The sequence below is a fragment of the Passer domesticus genome, chromosome 2, assembly GCF_036417665.1.
Source record: "Passer domesticus isolate bPasDom1 chromosome 2, bPasDom1.hap1, whole genome shotgun sequence".
NCBI lineage: Eukaryota > Metazoa > Chordata > Aves > Passeriformes > Passeridae > Passer > Passer domesticus.
Window position 1 is genome coordinate 17,558,700 of NC_087475.1, and position 20,633 is coordinate 17,579,332.

General features: G+C 39.1%; 1 long non-coding RNA gene across 1 annotated transcript; it reads right to left on the reverse strand.

Moving 5' to 3' along the window:
• Positions 1–14,136: 14,136 nt before the first annotated feature.
• On the reverse strand, positions 14,137–20,222 carry LOC135295211 (uncharacterized). Its single transcript, XR_010357240.1, has 3 exons — positions 20,083–20,222; positions 17,957–18,232; positions 14,137–14,304 (listed from the first exon to the last, which is right to left on the reverse strand). It is a non-coding gene; the product is annotated as an uncharacterized LOC135295211 (long non-coding RNA).
• Between the last annotated feature and the right edge of the window lie 411 nt (positions 20,223–20,633).

Sequence of the window (20,633 nt, forward strand, 5' to 3'; positions counted from 1 at the left end):
CCTAATACCAAAACTTTCACTATTAGAAGTATTATTGCACTGTACATCAGATGGTGAATTTTTGTAGGAGCTCTTTCTCACAAAATAATCCATTCCATGAACTGATCCCCCAGAGAATTCTCTCCATTAAATATACTATGATGAGCCTGATAACCACATATTATTCCTTCTAATCCATGGATGCTCAAACCCTACCAGCATGCCACTGGCATTCCTTTAAGGTGTACTCGTTTCAGGGTCCAGGTTTGAATGTAGGATACTGCTCTGAAGTTACAAAGTTATTTCAAGACCTCTCCAAAAGTTGTTAGTTTCAGTGAAGGTTGGGTTTTTATATGTATCCATGAAATCTCCTTTTTAAGAATTACAAAGCCTGGATAACCTGAACATACTACAATCTGGAAGAGACACCTTGGAAGGAACATTGTCCTGGCAACTGTCAGGTATCCTGTGCAATTCAGAGTGCCTCAGCTGGCTTTTCTTGAAATTGGACAGGATATATTTTTATCCTAGGTCTGTAAAATTTCAGACAAAAAAGACAAACAATGTAAGAATTGATTATTCTTCTCTGAAACAGAGAGAAAATACAAATTATGATACTTGTCGAGTATCCATCCTTTTCACCAAAATGTTCAAGTGATTCATCACCCAAATAATTTGATATCAGAGACTTTGCTTCTGATTTAAAATAGTAAATTCACCTTTAAATCCAAAACTCTTGAATTCAATTAAAAGTCTTTATTCAGAGATTGATGAAATGAGATATGTGGGCAGTTTCATAATTCTGTAATTTTGTCCAAATGGGAAATTCCACTTCCTGCTGAAAAGATTGTCTTCATGACAGCATTTTTATATGAAAAAATATTATGCACAAATTCAAAAAGGTTACATCTATGGTATTTTCTCATATAGAATTAGGATAGATAAGAAGAACAAACTGCATTTATATTGACTGTGAAACAAATGATAATGTCCAATCTTTGGGGATATTTATGTTTATATTCTATTTCATCATGTCCAAGTATCACATCTATAAATATACTTGATTACTCTTCTGTCAGGAGGACATGTTACACTGCAAACCAACATAAAAAACCAAACCCTACCATTATTAAAGATTTTACTAGGGCTACAGCTGTGGAAACATATTTTCACCCATAAATCTGCTAAATAACAAATATGATGCTCAACAAAAAGTGTGATATTTTCTGATATCATCTAATGTCTACTCAAAAAATCTACACTTCTGTAGGACTCTGAAATTACTTTCTGGTTTTCATGTACTTTCCCAGACCAAAAATGCATCAACATAAAACAGATGACAGCAGAAGAGTGATTTTCTAGATATGACTTATTAGGTCTTGATCTTTATAACACAATAAAGAGGGCAAAGGAGAATGGGTTTATTTGACATGTGAATTCCTTTTTATCAGTGAGTCAGTCCACAGACTAGAACATCTTTGTCATGAGCATGGACATGAATAGTGGAATAGTATTGGATATGTCCCTTCTTATTTCTTTAATAGGTCATAAGGCAATAGAAACACAGACGTGTGGAAGGTTTCACCTGGTGTGTCCCTTGATCCCTTAAAGGTAATCAGGACAACCAATTCTGGCTCCTTTCCTTTTGTCAGCATCTCCCCAGAAATGTCAGGAAACACCCCAAACATTTATTTGCATGCACATCCTTGTCATTGCCCCACCTCCCTTTGGTCAAAGTAGAGTCAAGTGTCTGCTGGATGTTGTCAATCCACAAACTTCACAATTTTATGACATCTATCACATCATTTTCCATTACACTCTTGTTTTTTTGCAATGATACTTATTGTACCAATATTCTGTTGTCAGGGTTCTTGTATACTGAAACGAGAGACATTTAGAAAAAGAAAAGTTATGTCTTCAGGCACATGTTCACATTAGTTGGGCAAACCTCTTGTGCACTTTACAGGCAAGGAGGCCTGGTATCAATCCTTAACCCTTGCCTAGGTGTTGTTTGTGGTTGCAGAAAATCTCAAGATTAAAACATGACCCAATCTGCTGAGAGCATCAGACTAATCACTATTCTGGGAGAAAAATCTGCCCTCATGACCAGACCAGCCTAGGAAATTTTTTTATTCTTGCCATCAACCCTGAGATCCAGTGTTGTAATTTTAATAGTCACATAATATGTTGAATATATATAATACTAAAATATACATTATACCACACATGCTTATAGACATATTTAGTTATAATGGATTAGATGTTGTCCAGTGGCAAGCATTCAACCTGATTTTGACATTTGTCATTGATTGTCTTTGAATCAGCTGGTGATGGGAAGGTAATTTTCCCCTTTTTCTTCCTTCATTCTCTGCTGAAAGAGAATATGCAAGTCTGGTACTCAAAAGAACCATATGAGAAACAGAAGCAGAAAATAAATCTGGGGCTTCCCAGAACAATTTGAGTGAGGTGAGGCACTCCTGTGCCTCTGATATGTGTAAGACAGCTGTCAAAAATAAGCAGTTTGATTCAGTGCTCCTGGACATGCATAAAAACACTGCTCCACTGGGAGATACCAACATCAAAGTTAAGTACAAAATTAAGACAAATGTCACTAAAATAGTATTTTAAAAAATGTTGAAATAAGTGTAAAGATTGTTTTGTTTTTTCCACTTGTCCTTGGTAATTTCCTCAGTCACTCTGGGAATGTGGACTAGGATACAGTGACAGAAACCTGCCAAAGACAGAATTTGTTTTGGTTTTATGTATTTCCCATAATAATACGACAATATGCTTAAAGTTACTAAAAAGACATCAGTAAAAACCCATGGAGAGATGAGGTTAAATTTTACAGCTGTTGTAAGAAAATCAAAACAGAACTCCCCAAAGTGATTAGAAAATATTTCCTGCCTACATAATATGCAAATAAATCCCTTGCTCATGAGAAAAAGCAAGAAGCACCCTCCCAAGGTCTCTAGCTCTGACAGCAGGGTTCTGGTGAACACTTTTGAATGGATCATGCAAATGTCACGGGAAAGAGAAGATGATCTGTGAAAGTCATGCTCTTCACAATGTGTTTAAGAACATGCTAATTTCCTCTGCCAGGTGTGATCTCTCTTTCCTCTTTCTCCGTTTGAGTTTGAGGTGGCAGATTTCTTTCAAAGGCAGATATTATTCCAGTCTTCCCACTTACTACTTGTCTCAGGCCCTGAGGTTTGTGCCATATTTTCTTAGAAATACAGTTGTCTTCCTCTAAACCAATTGGGGGAGGCAAAACTACACTCCAAACGTGTTCCTCTGGTGCTATTTCTCTTGTTTACATGTGGTGTGAACAGGAATTCCCAGAAATTCACTGTGCAGCATTGAAGCTTTCTCCCTTTTCTAAGTTTAGTCAAAAAAAGCAGTACATCTTTTCCTCACAGCAGTGAAAAAACATAAAAGGAGACGAAGCAGGTAAACTCATCTGTTCCCAATATGTGCTTCTAAGCTCCAGTCTTTCTCCTTGATCCAGTGTCCCAGACATCTCTGTGAAAGACTGGTACTTGCACCTGCAAGTGAATTGTACCTTTCATAATGATCTGAGAAACCAAGTGACACCTGTGAGAGGGCTTTTGTGGGAGGAAAAAAATTCCACACAGAGGAAAATATGTTTTTCACTCTCAAACACTGATGTTTTTCATGTCTTTTTACCAGGTAATTTTTTTTATCTCAATGCTTTTCTCTAGTTCAACTGTTTTCTGATATTTAAACAACTTGTCAAACAAGCAAAGAGAAAAAAGTCTTGCCCATAGCAGTGATCTGTGTTAAACTGAAAAAGAATATGCTGTCTAAAATGAAAATTGCTAGTTAGTGGTCACGGCTCAAATACTTCTTAGTGGGGAGCATTTGGCATCCTTGTTTAGCTCAGCTGTATGTAAACACTAATGCTCTGCTTTCTGCCTTTGTATTCCCTGCAGTGCAGTCAATAACCCATATCATTCTCCCACATGATTTTTGTTTTCACATCAATCTGATGCTCAGAAGCAATATGGACCCCAGTTACAGAACCTTCACTGAGAAATATGAGCAGTGCTGTCATATGCTTTAAGCTTGCTCAATTAGACAGATCGTAAAGTGTTACAAGCTACTTAAATCTGGAGAGCTGTCACCCTGCTCAATTCACTTAAGCTTCTGGGATGAAATATGAATTTGATAAAACTGAGGCAGTTATTGCCCTTCAACTGCTCTGCTATTTTGTTTTTTAATCTTCCTAGGGAATGACTGTTGCGATCAAAGAGATTCAGATATTTAATTGGCAAACAATAAAATGTATAATGTATTATCATACTGAAACTAAAATAACAGATGTTGAACGTTTTAATTCCTTGCAAAATGAGTAGAAAAGAAATTTCTATGCTCAAAAGAGATGTCTCAAAGTGAAGTAGTTAAAGAAGTCTTACAAAAAATTAAAGAGGGAATAATAGGCAAACAGGACTAGATAGCATTCTTGCCTTTATTCTCAGTGAACTCAGATCTGAAAATCCCAAACTAATTCTAGCTGTGCATCTCTCCTAAACTCGTCTTGTTTCAATAAGAGCAAAAGGTTCAAAACATGATGACAAATTCTAAAAAAAACCCAAGAAAAACTGTTGTGGATTGCAGCTTTGATGTTTTCTCTGCCAAGAATGCTGGAATCATAAAATTATAAAATATCCTGAGATGAAAGGGACCCACAGGAATCACTGACTTCAACTCCTGACCCTATGCAGGACAGCATCAAGGTTCACACCATGTGCCTGTAAAGCCTGGTCCATTGGGTGGGTTTAGGGGAAGGTAATTTGATTTACCCTGGGTGGTGCATGGGGAAAACAACAAAAATCTCAGGACATTCAATAACAAACAACTTTTACTTTCAAACTTCAGAACATCCAGATAGAATAAGGCACTTGGCAAACTTTCACTTAGTAAACTTTAAAGCATCCAGACAGAGCAAGACATTTAGCAAAGCATTGACTGGACTTTTTTGGTCAGGTTTACAATATATTTTGAGGAGAAGGTGGTAGGAAAAGAAAAATAAAGAAAAAAGAGAGAGAGGGGTATAACTATACTAGGATCCATCATGACTGCAGCAGCTTCTAAATCTGGGTTAACATCTCGCTGTCCTATGGGATCTGGTGGCCTGGGCATTTCCCCCAGGTGCACCTATGCTAATTTCAGCACCAGTCTGGCACCTGCACTTTACACAGAGCAGGGCTTGTGGTGTTCCTATGCAGTCAGCCACCCCAAGGATGTTGTGGACCTAAACCTCCCCTGATGCAGATTCATGCAAACAAAATTAGTAGACTCTTGGATAAATACAATGAAACTGGGGAGAGACAGAATTTTCCAAATTTCAAAATTTTCCACAGTGAAAAATTACTTTCCTTACAAGAATAGTGTGTAAGGAGTCAGTAAAAAGAGATGTCAATTTCTGAAGAGATTTTAACGAATTGGACCCTGACATTAGCTCAGCTGGTCAGAGCATGGTGCCAGTAACACCAAGGTCATAGGTTCAACACCTATACAGAACATTCACTCAAGAGCTAGACTTGACAAAACTTGTGGGTCCCTTCCAACTTTGAATATTCTCTGAAATCAGAAACAGTTCTGCACAATCTTCATCACCAAAGATTCTGCAAACAGTTGTAGGAGAAAAGTTTCTTTCCAGATTAAAATATTGTTAAAGGACAGGAATAAAAGGTTAAAAATAAAAATATGTCAATGGCAACTTCCTTACGAAGTGTTTGAGGAGCCAACAAGGAGAGGTTTACCAAGAGGAAGGAGCTGGTGGGGAATGTAGTGCTCCAAGGCAGCCTTGGCTGTGGTGATCACAAGATCGTGTGTTGCTGTCCAGGCGGTCACGACACAAAGCAGAGACCACAAGCAGTCTCAGATGGCAACTCTTTATGATCAAACATGGCTGACCTTTTATACACTTTCTAATTGTTTATACTTCTTCTACCCTAACTATTGGCCACAATAAATCAACATAACACCACTGATGAAAAGTTAGAGTGACTTCAACTATCTCTAAAAATACTTCATCCAGCTGCAAAGTTCTCTTCTTATCTTTCTTCAATTCCTCACTTCTCTTGCTCTCCTTGGTTACAGCCTTGGAGAGAGCTCCTTCTCAGCTTCTTCTTGCTTCTCAGCTTCTTCTCGCTCCCTTAGCTAACAGGTCCACTGTTAGCCCCTTCCACAATGGTGGAGTTTGAGGTGCTCAGGGCAGTGAGAAGGGCACGCACCAAGCTCAGGCCCTGGAAGTCAGGCTAGCTGACTCTGGCCTCTTCAGGAACCTACTCAGTAGAATCCGATGGAATAAAGTCCTGGAGGGAAGAGGGGCCCAAGAATGCTTACTGATACCCAAGGATCACCTCCTCCAAGCTCAGAAGCGATGCTCCAACAAGGAGGAAATCTGGCAAATGTGCCAGAGGGCCTCTGTGGATGGATAAGGACCTGCTGAGGAAACTCAGAGTGAAAGAGTGGTGGTGCAGCACCAGTCTGGAAAGAAGGAATCCAGAGGGAGCTTGACGCACTTGAGAGGAGGAGCAATGCAAACCTCATGAAGTTCAACAAAGCGAAGTGCAAGGTCCTGTTTTGCAGCAATGGCAGACACATCTACAGGTTGGGTGGAGAAGTGACTGAGAGCAGCCCTGTGGAGAAAGACTGGGGGTGATGGGTGACAAAAGCTCAATATGAGCTGGCAGTGTGCACCTGCAGCACAGAAAGTTAAACTTGTCCTGGGTTGCATCAAAAGGAGTGTGGCCAGCAAGTCATGCTGGAAGGACGTTATTCACTCCCGCTACCACAGATCATCAAAGAAGTGATTCTCTCCTTCTACTTTGCTCTTGTGAGACCCCACCTGGAGCATTGTGTACAGTTCAGGTGTCCCCAACCTAAGAAGGACATGGAACTGTAGGAGCAAGTCCAGAGGAGGGCCACAAAGAGGACTGGAGCACCTTCCCTGTGAAGATGGGCTGAAAATGTTGGGGTTTTTCATCCTGGAGAGAGAAGGTTGCGTGGAGGACTCAGAGCAACCTTTCAGTATCTGAAAGGGGCCTAAAGGGAAGTCAGAGAGGGATTTTTCATCAGAAACTGGTCATAAGACAGGGAATAATGGATACAAACTGGAAATGGGGAAATTTAGGTTAGATATTAGGAAGAAAATAATTTCACTCTCTACTGTGAGGGTGGTGAGAAACTAGAACAGGTTGCCTGGGGAGGCTGTGGATGCTCCAGCCCTGGCAGTGTTCCAGGCCATATTGGGTAAGTCCTCGAGTAACCTGATCTAGTGGGAAGTGTCCTCATACATGGCAGGGGGTTGGGAATAGATGATTTTTGAAATTCCTTTCAACCCATAACATTCTGTGGTTTTATCATTATTGAGAAATTGGGTAATAAAATAGCAAATGAAATTCAGTATTGATAGGTTGCAAAGTAAGACACAAAAGGAAAACCAGCCTTTACTATATTTACAAAGTTATTAGCTCAAAATTAGCTGTTATCATTTGGATAGGTGGAGGCAGAAGGTATAAAAGGGCTAAAAGTGGTTTATAAAAGGTGAGAAAATCCACCAGTTCTGATTAAACACACAAACAGCCATGAGCTCAGAACATACGAGTCATGGGTTATTGAAAGGATGCATGAATAGGAAAGCACAATACATGTCCCCTTTTTCTTACATGGTTTGCTAAAACTTTTGATATTAGTTTGCTATACTGACAGGACAATGGAGTAGCTGGATCTGTACAAATGCTCTTACACCCATAAATAAATATATTACTAACAGATATTAAAAACCCTTCCAAAGCAGAGAAAAAAACACCCCCAAAACAACAAAAAAAACCACAGAAAAGAGTATGTAGTGTGTTGGTTTTACAACTTTGTCAACAAGTTTCTAGTGTTGTCTTTGAAGAGGTTACCTATGCTGCCAGCACTTATCAAAATTAATAATCTTATCAATGCATGCAATCTGACAAATATCAAGAAATGGTCACTTCTTTGCACTTACAATTCTGCATCAGCTGGCTATCAGGATGTTTGGCAGAGAGTTCTGTGATAATTTTTCCCTATAGTGCAGGGGATGAATTGGATGCTCAGAACCAGTTCATTGAAGGAGAGGCCAGATGATTTCCAGTGGGGCCAGAAGACAAAGTTAATGTTGCAGAAAAGGATAAAAATGGGAACCTTTTAACTAGATATTCAAGTGAAATGAAGTTCAGAGGGGACTTTAAATCCAGTCTGACATTCACTTTGCATCCATGAATTGCCAGTTTTGGTACAGGGACAGTTGTCACCATGCAGCAAGAAATGACACAAATTCACCAGAAGGCTGATTTACACAACAACAACTTTAATAGGAAAAACTCTCCTCTTTTATAGACAGGTCCGACACATTCCACTTGATTGGCTAATTAACAAAAACATCTTTTTCACAAACAGTCCTTGAGAAGAACAGAAAAACAGAGTAGGAAAACACCACCTGCAGGTTGTTTATACTAACAAGTTATCATAATTTCTCTATAATTTCTTTAAAAGTCTCACAAGTCCACTGTGAGAACACAAATCCAGTTTTCTCGCTCTCTGGCCAGGCTGTCTGTCACATCCACAGACAGTTGCTCTGCTCTGTCACTAATGCTGGAGCTCAGAAGCAGGTTTGTGTGACTTGGATGGTCCCTCAGCCAGTGCATGTGTTCAAGTGCTGTGACATTGCACACAGAAGACTGAATCCCAATGTGCTCCCTCCTGCCAGTTTCTTCCAGGCTCCCTATGTAAGAAGATTTTAAGAAACCCCTGCCCCTTTGCAAAGAGTGTTAGAGACACAGAGGGCAGGGCAACCACTGTGCCAGTTCAGCAGAGGGGACAAGAGAGGTGTGGGCACCAGGTGTGGGCTGAGCTGTCTGCAAAGGACGGGACAGCAGCTGAGCAGCTCGGCACCAGCCAGCCCTCCGGAGCAGAGGTTCTCCTGGAGGCTTTGTTCACAGTAACAGTCAGGCTGGTTTTGTTCAGGCACTCTCTCTTTAATTCCACTTGAATCCACTGAGGAAGGTCAGGGTCAAGTTTCAACACGGATTTCAACCCCTCCTACTGTTGAAATATCTTGGGAAGACTGATGTGATGAGCTGAAAGGCAGCAGAAGTTCGAGACAGACAAATGTGCACTAGGGTTCCTTGAGCACAGGCTAAAAGAGACACAGGCTGGCCCTGATAAAGTAAAGCAAACTCATGGTGCTTGATGCAGATCAAACTAATCACAGAAGAAACACAGCTGCCAATGCAGTGCTTCATTATAACAAATGAACACGTTTTGGAAGCATGTCTGGGTGGAAGAGGTTGAAAACAACAGCTGTATTATTGTGTGGGTGTTATTTTTGATCATCGAGAAGTAAATGTTCATTGTGCCGGATGTCACTTACTTCTAATTAAATCAGCATCTTAAAAGAAACTGTTGCATCTTGTGGTGCATCAGTTGCTAATAAGCCCCAAGAGGTTTCTGGGTCCAAAACCCAGACTGAAGTCTCTCTCAACATTAAGATATTTCAAACAACCAGACTGACTCATATGTGGGACAAGTGACACTGAAGTAATTTTATTGAAGATTAAGTGAATATGCGGGTCTTTTTCCCCACAAAAACTAAATACCACCATTCTGCAAAGTGCTGGATGGAATTGCAGTCTGATGGAATGTCATGGCTACTTCTGACAAAGTTTGCTAACAAAACCCTCTCTGAGTCTGAGGTCCAGAAAGAACTCTTTTGTGTATTCAAACTCCTTCCTAAAAAGGGGTTTAAATGAAAGTAAATCCTTCCTTAGCCTTAGATTTTGTTAACAGTTTTGGTTTTGTAACTTTGTCCTACAGGTTTAATGGCAAATCAGATATATTTCTAAAAGATAAGTTATTTATTAAGAAAAATGAACAGACAGAAGATCTTAATTAGAATTACTTAATGCACAGTATAAAAGCTAAAAACACTAGTTGATATAACATAAAGTGCACTATATTAAAACAATTACATTAAAGCAATTATATATTGTAGCTAGCAAAAAACCCCCAAAAAAACATTAAGTAGAGGTTGATGTATCTCACTACACTCCAGCCATGAAATATTTCTTTCTTTTAGTTTCTGGGATGTAACTGTGGAGAGATGCCCCACATCCATAGGAGAAAACCCATGTGGAAGAATCTGTCTGTATGGAAAGTGGCCAAGCAAATAAACTTTATCTGGGCAAAGCAGCCTGCTACATGGAATGGCCACATGTCCCAGGAGTTTGGGACACCAGGAGCAGCCTGGCTTCTGCTACTGCCTTGGTGATGGACCTGGAGAGTGACAACAGGCGTAACTTCCCTGCTCCATGGCCTTACCCCTTCAGGAAAAGAGCCCTTGGATGGGATTTGCCTCACCTTGCCGAAGAAATTTACACCTCAGTTGCTCATCACTAAGGTCCCTTGGAGTAATAGAGGGAAAACTGCACATTTGGGATTTGAATTGTCTGCTGTATTTTAGCTGTGCGTGATAGCATGGGATTATTCTCATGAGAGCTTGCTTCTCTCTGCTGATAAGGGAACTGGAGGGTGAATAATGCAATGCTTTAGATGGATATGCCAGCCTGAGCAAATGAGTCCCACTCTAATTTTTTGTCCAGCAACATCCCAATGTCAGTTGTTCTCAATGTCCATAACACAAATCATGGAGTGGCTCAGGAATTGTGTTATATTTTTTTCCACTCTGTTGCAAAACAAAAATTTCTCAATCATGAAACTTTCAGAAGGAATGTACTAGTTGTGGAAACTTGCTTTGGGGGTGTTCCTCATGTCCAAGATGACATTCCAGGTAAAAATACTCATGATTAACATAAACACATCATGAACTGAGCCATAGCCCAGGGATCAGTACACTTTTCTGGGTGGTTTAATTGAAATTCAGGCCTCAGCTCTGCTGAACCTTCCACAAGATGCAGAGTGCCCTGCCCACCAGACCACTTGATAAACTCTGGTGTGTGCATGTGTGTGTGTCTAAAAGCATCAATGAACAGAGCGAGTTTTCCTGCAGATCTTTGGCTGCACTTCAGTGGGAATGTTACTTCAATAAATATTGAACTGAAAACTGAACACAAATTTCAGGATTTGACCTTATATTCATGTGGTTAATTCATATACACTTTCTACAGTAAGATAAAAAATAATTAGATGCAGGCTGTTTTATGGGAATCAATAACTGACTTGAAGGAGTCAATACTCCAGAGCACAATTTATACCTATTAACCTGAGCCTGCCTGAAGCATCCTGTTCTTTCATCATTATTGTTTAAGTAAATGAAAATGAGGATCGAAAGTAAGAACCTTTCCAGGTCGTGAAAATGTGGCACTTATGAAGCAAACCACTTAACCATCTGGTCTTAGAAGAAATGCTACTTAAATGCAATATGCAATAGTCTTTGTGCAGTGCCATTTAACTGCAGCCAGGTAATTTTATCATACCAGGTTGAAAATCCATGCTGTGTTTTTGGAAAAAAATCTCTTTTGCTATTCTTTTGCTTGGAGCAGTATCATATTCAAATTTCCTACAAATTCTTATTCCTACAAATTTTCTAGTTTTCTGAACATTGTCTTCTCCATCTTGTGATTCACCAGTGGTCTTGGTTGGTGTGTTTTACAAAGAATGCTTGAGACAAGAGATATCTATTTTTAACCCATACAAATTGGTTAGTAGAGAATTTGAATCATACTTCCTGCTTGATTTCCTAGAAGAATAGAGCTTGTGGTATTTCATTGTTTTCTGCTCTTTTCATCTCTTCCCACAAGCAAACCTGAAATTTGCTGTCAGATTTCAACAAAATTTCACTTTGGCTGAAAATCTATATTTGAACCTTGTACTACCATTCTACTCTTGGGACTCAACATCTGACAAATTTTAGGTATTTTCTTCGCTCCTGCCCTGCATTCTAACACTGCTGAGTCTTTCTGGGTTTTAAAAAAAAATATCACTGAAGAAGAAAAGCACTGAAGAGAAAAAAGTTGCTGCAAAGGCAGAACCAAGTAAAGCCAAACATGGTGCTTGCCTCCCTCTATGCCAAAATCATGGATTGGTGGGATATTTTTGCAGTCCATCTTATTTGCACAAGTAATTCACCTCTGGCCAAATATTTTACAATAGCTGTAGACTGTGTCTGTCCAGTTTTTCTCCCTGCTTATCCTGTCCTGGCTAACTTGGTGGGACAGTGAGCCAGCTGTGGCTCTTTCTAGACTCTTTGGTTGTGAGTCCTCTCATCCAGCCAAAAGTGAAGGTTGAATTGCCCTCTGAAAGTATCTGCTTTCCTAGGGAAGACTAGGGAATCCAGAGAGCTGGCTTAGCCTAGGCACGTTGCCCATAGTAACCATGATGCTGTGATGATGCACAGGAAGGAATCCTCTGAGCGAAAAAAACCCCAAGGGACTGATGTCATTTGAAGACATGTAGGAGTGGAGAATTTAATTTTGTGTTTGCAGAGTCACTTCTTAGTTTCATCTCTGCTGCAGATTACCATGGAACTTAAGGAACAGATTTAGAAGATAAAAAAGTTATTGAAAATATTAAATTTGAAAGAAAAAAAATATTAATTGCTCTTCTAATCATTTGTTGCATCTGATAAATCTTTGTCTCCTGAAATTGTTAAACTGGCTGAAGAAGAAAACCTCATCTCTTGCACTGTCAGCCAAACCTGCCTCATGAAGATTAGCCAGGGCAGATAGTTCCCATTAAATGTATCTTCTTTCTATGCAAGGGGCAGGGTTTTGACTCTAAAAAGCCATGACCCTTTTGCCACAGGTTTTAGTCAAGGCAGCAAGTTGCCAGCAAAATTCAGAATTTAGAAGAGTATTTTTAATATCCAAGACTAGTTTGATCTCCAGTCTGAAAGGCTGAGATTCTCAGATGTGAATCTCTTCTGTGTGGTTGCCATGGCTGGAAAGAAAGCATTTCCTACTGCCTGTCAGGTTTTCACTAGACTCAGAACATCTCTAGCCTGTGTTCTTTTTTTGTTTGTTTGTTTGTTTGTTTTTGGTTTTTTTAGTTGGTCTTTTTTTAATAATTCTTTTTATTCTGCAATATTACTTTAAATATACATAATATACATGAAGAATGTGTATATTCCAGCTTACCTGGGACCGTAAGCTATAGAAAAGGCTTAATTAGGAGGATATGTAATTCATGAAGTTGAGTGCTTACATCAATCACTGAGGTCAGCCAATGTTTTAATGCAGATTTACAAGAATAATGAACACAGGTAAGAATACATCTATTGAATAGTTTGCAGTCATGCCACAGGCTGACATTTTGTTTCAGAAAACATTCATTAAATTATTTGGCATAGCAACCAAATGAGTAAAAATCAAATCATTTGTGGATACACACCAAAATTTCTCTATTACTGCTGAATGCATAGTTTACTGTGAGTCACTCACATTGAATCCAAATAAGAATTTTTATGATCCAGTGGTAGAAAACAACAGATGTGGCAAAAACAGGGGTTCAATGAAGAGAAAATAAAATAAGGGGTATACATGCTGGACAATTCCTGACATTTGAAGGTCTCAGCTCTACTGAAAACTTTCCCACCTTAACTATGTCCTTTTCAAACCAATTGGTTCACAACCCAACCTGTCATGTTGTATTAACATCAGCCTAAACATTCCTTTTCAAAACTTAACTCTTTCTAGGATTTGGATTAATACAGATTTTATTAATTGATTTCCTGTGAGATATTCGCAAAACTTCTCACAACCATGGCTTGCAAACCTTCCACCCTGCAGCATGTGACAACTTGTGTGCCCAAGTTGTCTCCAAGTCAGTTTTACCTCCATTTTGGATACAAATACTGTGACTGAGCTCTGTAAAAGGGTGCATGAGGAAAACCCCTGAAAGGTTTTCCTTCCACTGGAGCTCACATGCTGAGAACCTGGCAGAGACAGGTGAGCAGCCTGACAAAGAGAAAAGTTCGTCATACTAACAGGAAATATTTCAATGTGGTGTTTCATAGCAGGAGATATTTCATTAACCTGATTTTCCCAAATTGCAAATACTTATGAATTCCCTCATCAGATGGAAATTCTCCATCTGATTGTTTCCCAGAGGAGGAGATGTGGGCTCACCATTCCCACCACTCACAGGTGCAGCCCTGCTAGCCGTGGAGGTGTGCCAGTCTCCTCTGACCTCCTGTCTTCCAAGCTAACACAACGTGCTTGGTCTGCGAGAAGCATTTCCACAAATATTGTGTTCTTTTGTTCTCTCTTGCTTTGCAGCGAGGCAATGACCCATAACTTAGGCTGTCAGGTCCTGCAGGGAGACAAAGCACTTGCTTTATGAACCAGGAGATAGCAAGGCAAGGAAACAGCAGGAGACGTAATGCCTGCCTTTCTCCAGGGCTTTGTTCACCTAGCTTGCCGTGAAAACTCCTTTCCTTCATGAGGATAAACAATGAATATTAATTACCCTGCTCACTCTTTGGTTTTTTTAAGACAATTAAGCCATTGCCAAGGAGGGAAATTTGTTTTGTTCCTTTTGTCTGAAAGAAACTGGGAATGTAAATTCTGGAGGTTTTAGTTCCACTTCTATATCCTCGGGTGCTAAACTCCTGGCTGAAAATAAGAATGAAAACCAGAGCTGCTCTTGCCTTATGCATATGTAGATAAAATCCACTGGATTATCTGAACCATATTCATAGCTTTCTGAAGAATGGTACAAGAGGAACCTGATTCCACTTTGCTGAACACTTCAACAAAGCATCTCAGAGACTTAAGTGCTCAGTAATTGCTCATCTCAACTTCGCTGTCATGGAAGAAAACATTACTTTTATAGCCAATCTTACTGTTATTGTCCCCATCTTACAAAGAGAAAGCTGTGACACATATGGCTGAATAAAAGATCAGTTTGCAACACTAAGTTACCTCAGGTAAGCACCAGTGCTATTTAATGGGAAAGAAGGACAGTGAGGATTTTCTTTTGTTCAGTGCAAATATTTTATCTCAACTGCCTGAATGCAGTTGTCAGCGTAAACAATTCCTCATTAAAAATAAGCCCTGGCAGTCACATCAGAAGTTAATGGTTCTTCAAATGTGAAAATAAAGATAAGAGTAGATTCTCTCTATGATTTTAACAGAATTATTTGTTCAAAGACGAAAGATCTTATCCAGGCTTGTGGTTAAGGTCTGTATCCAGGTACACATAAAAAATAGGTTTTGTCTCACTAAGCAGCAAGCATCATCTGCAAAACCTTTACTTGGCACTCTAATTCTGGACACAGAAGGGGTGAGAAAATCCACATCTTCAGAGAAGACATGGTCTGTTACATCAGCATAGTATCATATCCTCTCCCAACCCCCCAAAAAAGGACAAATACAATCAATCAATTTACATATTGTGCAGATTAGAAATTATGTGACCATGTGGCTGGCAACTGGGGGAAGATTTATGATTTATAGGGGAGCTGCAGGCAGAGTTTGTTTCCTTTTCCTTCAAACAGTTTAGTGCTTACTGGGGAAAGCCTGAGGGGGGAGGCTGCACTACTGCAGCCCTGGGGTCGGAGATCTTCTGAACCCAAGAATCATCCTGGAAGGTCAGATCAAATCCTATCCAGCCAAATCAGATCAAACCCTACCAACCCAATATTCTGCCTCGAAAGTTTGAAAAATTCAGTTCTATTTAAGGAGGGTATGCAAACTTCAGCACTTTCAGTGGTCCATTACCTTGATACTGCTCCAGCATCCAAACTTCTTTTATTAAAGTCATTAAAAGTATGACTAGGTGAGATGTGCTGTGATTTCTGAATTTTATTTGCCTTCCACCTTATAGATCTTTAAAATTTGAGTTACATTCTCTTGTCAGTCTGTCCCTCCAAGATCCCAGCCCTTTAAATCTCTTAGAGTAAAGCAGCTACTTCTCAGCCTTAACTTTTTGTAGTTGCCTTTGTCAGCACTTTCTCTAACTCCATTACATTTCTCTTGAGATATGAAGGCCAGAAAAACCCACAGAATTCAGTACAGTACACTTGGTTATATATAGAAGCAAAATGGTGCCCTCGATTTTATTCCTAGGTCCCTTCCTGATGATGTTAAATATTTTATTGGCCATTTTGGCTGCTGCTCTTTATTTAGTCTTTTTTTGATCTGCCAATGAGTACTCCAAGATATCTTCTCTGTTAGGTAGTAGTTGAACATAAAGGTAAGTTTCAGATTACTTTTTCATTACTTCGTATTTCTCTGCCTTGAATATATCTGCCACCTTTTTGCCCACATCAGTTCCTTCTAGAGTTACTTGCCTTTGCTATAGCACTGGACCGCCAGAAAAAGCTCAGTACCTTCTGCAAACTGGGAATTTTATGATGAAATAGCTTTCTTATGAAAATGCTTAATTAGTGCTGGTTCCAGCACTAATCCCAGCAATGGGACTAAAGATTACTGATTCATGTTTTTCCTGTTTGTCCTGTTGTTTCCAATTTTTAAATAGCTTTCAATGTGAAGACTGATAGCCTTAATACTTTTTTCCTAGAAGTACCAAAGCAATTAAGAATGGCAGTTAAACAGAACAAATAATAAGATCAACAGGCACCTTAGGTACCTATTAAAGATGAGGTTTAGACACTTGAGAAACTTTCTCTCAGACACTTAGGAAATGGGAAGAGAATAAACTAAGTTAGATTTTCTGCACATTATTCAGTCTTGTGCTCTTTGTCCTGAAACACTGGATATTTGGTCTTGTAGTCCATATCAGACTGGCTCACCAGTCTTTGCTTTCCTCTATTCATTATGAGTTGTTGCAAAATTAATATTAAAATCGCCTGTTTAGCAATATTGAGGAACTTAATATAGAGGTTCTCAGATAATGTCTGAGAGCCAGTTATGGGCTATCATTGCAGTAATTTTATTTTTGTTTTGTGTCTTTTGTTTTGCTTTTAGCCTTGATTTCTCTGTAGAAGCCACAACCAAAGTGCTTGCAAACCAACAAGCCTTAGTGATTAACAAAAATCACAAACCAAGTACAAGGGTAATGGACAAGAGTATTTGTGGTGCCAGACCTCAAGAGCTGTAAATGTAGGCCAACTACCTATTACCATGTGTAGCACTAGTTTAGTACCAAAGTGGGGAACCTCCCATGTGCTGATAATTTGAAAGTGGTTGAGCTCATTGTTAGACTCACATGGGTCATGGACTCCATCTAAAGGTTTGAGTTCTAACAGCTTACTTCATGTTTTATTCATTATCTAACTGTTGCTAGATCTCATGAGCAATAAGGGCAAGCAGTTTTTTCTCTTTTGGGTCACAACAAACCAAAGCCTTTTTATACTTTCTTTGTGACAATACATGCTTTCTTAAACCTGCTGGCACTTGCCAGAAGGACATAAGATGATATAGAACAGAGGAACTTCTCTGTTTTTTCCTGCACCTGATGATACCTGCCTCCAAATAGACACTTTCAGCTTACCAGAGTGCTTTGAGATCAACAAAGTTACTGTGATTCTCAAACACCCTGCATGGTTATCAGAAATTTGGTTCTATTTGCATCTATCATTTCAATGAAAAGTTTGTGGTTTTTTTTCCTAGTCACTTTTTCCTGAGGCATCTGCTAGGACTAGACTTTGAAAATTCATTAGGATACTTAAAGGATTCTCTTTAATCTCCCTAATACTACAGCTGATCTGGGGATTTACTTCTCTGTCATGTTCTGACTTGACTATTAGTCTTCTATGCCAGGGGAATCAGAACAGCTTCTTTCTTTCTTATGGTCTCTCTGTGCCACTGTCCTGGCTCCCCAGTGTTCTCCCAATCAATAAGGCTGCAAATGGAGCTACACAGAGCTCTCCAGCCAGGTGTTGTGGGGACAAGTTTCCCTTCTCCTGTTCCATGAGATTTATTTTCTTTTTCATCCATTTCATCCATTCATCCATTTAAGAAAAAGTTATTTTGTCCAGCTTTCCACTCATGCAAATTACCTTTTAGAGGTGCCCTGTAAATCATGCTTTCAATGATCATGGCATATTCACTTTCCATAGCCCAGTGTTTAGCTGTCTTTTGATATTTCAGACACTGGATGTGGTACAGACTTGGCATTATTATTTCTCCTGGTCTCTAAGTTCCACTCTGTCCTCTTCTTATGGCTTTTGAAGATCCTGCCCTCCTAGTCTCTCTATATATTCATAAAGGGCACAATGCTGGCATTTCAGATTTGTTAGTAGAAAAGGTTGTTTGGTTCAGTATTCAGATACCATCTTGATGAAGACAAAAGAAGGAAAGAAAAAAAAGTATTAATATTTAAATTTCAATTACGCACACTTAAAATCCATAAAATGGGTGCAGAAAGGGAATAAGCAGACAGGTCAGATAAGAAAAAGGTTGATGGATCAAGGGTATCAGTTTCTTCTTCAGCAAAATTCAATCAAATTTAACATTACCCTAATAATCAGCCAGAAGACAAAACACTACAAGTCTTACAGATCAGTTAACCTAAATTAACCTTTCTGTCTCAAAAAGTAGAAACTATTTTGTTTTACAGCAACTGAACTCAAGATTTTACCATCCAGTGGGACAAATGCTGTTCACTTACATATGAAGAAATTAGTTTCTATTTTCTAAACCTTGTAGCTATGATTAGCATGGTCTTTTCAATAATGAATAACATTCAGAACATACCAAAATATAAAAGTACGTAGTCTTGTTCACCAAGTGGAAAATTAGAATGAGAGTTTTTGTAGGTTATTGCTATCCCTGTTTACTGTAGATATCAGATTATTTGAATGCTGGTGGAGTAATTTCTGTCTTGATTGGAAAGTCATAAGAAAGAAAATATAGAATATTTTTCATTCAAATATGTATTGTTTCATGCATCTTTATACATAGTTATTGTTAGCAATCCCTGCTCTGCATGTGGTCAAGAAGAGTGGCTCTAGGAAAGTTGCTTTAGAGCCTGACAGTTAACACATTCATTCTTTGCAATGTTTGCACCCTTCACATCATCACTGTTAAAAGGAAAACATAGAACCCATTCTGCAGAGGCTACCAAAGCTTGATTTGAGATCTGATTAGGTGAGGGAGAACTGCAAGGCAATGAAATAAATGGTGTGTAAGAACCTCATCCAGATACTCTGTACCAGAGAACAAATGAGTAAAACAGTGACTACAGTACAGCAGTGATTTATGTGGTAAAAGGTTTGAGAAACCAAAACAAAAGAAAGAGTGATATCAAAAAGAGGAGCATGAAGGCAGACAAGAAAATAACTTTGGTGGTATTGGGAAAGCAAATTTTAAGGTGAAAGCTGTATGGAAAAATCACTGGCATGGAAATGGAAAATAAATCTTAATTAAGTGATCAAGATGGACATAATTTGTGGGGTAAGGACAGGATTTGAAATTTACTATGCAAGAACATAGACATAGCAAACCTGGGTTGGAAAATACCTGGTCAGCAAAGATCAATGAAGTTACATTGATGTAATGCAGAGGGGTGTAAGGTATAAAGGCTGTGATGAAAATAACAAGCCACGACAATTATCTGTACTTTGTATTGATGTCAAAATTGAGAACATCTTGGCAACTTTGTCCCTGGCAGATGAGGAAATGGGTGTAAACATGCAAGGACAGGAGAATACATGTGAAGTAAAGTTCAAAATGGAAGGCTTTACTGTGGGACAGATCAGCAGGAGATCTGTCTTAGTGGCTGTTAATCTTGTTTGATTTTCATGCCCTTAGACTTTTTAATCTCTTTTTTTCAATCTCTCTTATGGGAAGAACTGTACTTCAATATTGCAAAAGCATTTCAGAAGCTAGACGTGTTGCAGAAGTTCTTCCCCTATTCTCAGGCTTAGCTAGAACCTGATTGGCCAGGCAAGAGAAGAATTGTGCTTTTAAATGAACTTTTTGTAAATGTTGCCTGTAAATGAATACCTATCTTGCATCCAATGTGCAAGTTAGCCTGAAAAAAGTCAATAGCTGGGGTGTCAAGGTTATTACCCAGCTGCCTGGAGTCTATGGGGCAGTGAAATAAGGCTGGACTAAGCTGCTCTAAGTAGGATGAGGACACAATAACTAGAATTTTCAGTGAGGTTTATGTTCTCTTACTCACTAGTTAGATGTGCAGAGTTGTAAGGACATAAAGGACTCCAAACTGTAACCTTGAATACACCATTTAACAAGATGAAAATCAATGGATGAGTTTGGTGACAAAACCAGCAGTCTGAATTCCTCTTTATGGAACATCAGGCACTTGTGTTCAGCAGCTGGGCAGAGACTATGATGCACTTTTCTATTTGTCACAGTGGGGATTGCAACTAATAGTGGCCTCTTAAAGATACATTCTGTGCTCATGTCTTATTTCTCATTCACAATACAGCACTTTTGAGTTTCGACCACTGTTTTAACTGCCCTGAAGACTAGTTAAAAGCACTACTGGAGATTTTTCTCACTACTGAGAATCAAAATAAGCTTTTTAGGATCCTAGGGGCACAAGTGAATACAAGTACAGTGATTCCCTTTCCTGCCTGCTCACTAAGTGCTTTGCATACATCTTGTCCCACACCCATCATGATACCCACTCCGTGCATTTCAGACACAAAACCTCCACACCTGGCTCCCCATCTCATCTTCCTTTTTATTCTGCTATCTCTCTAATTTTTT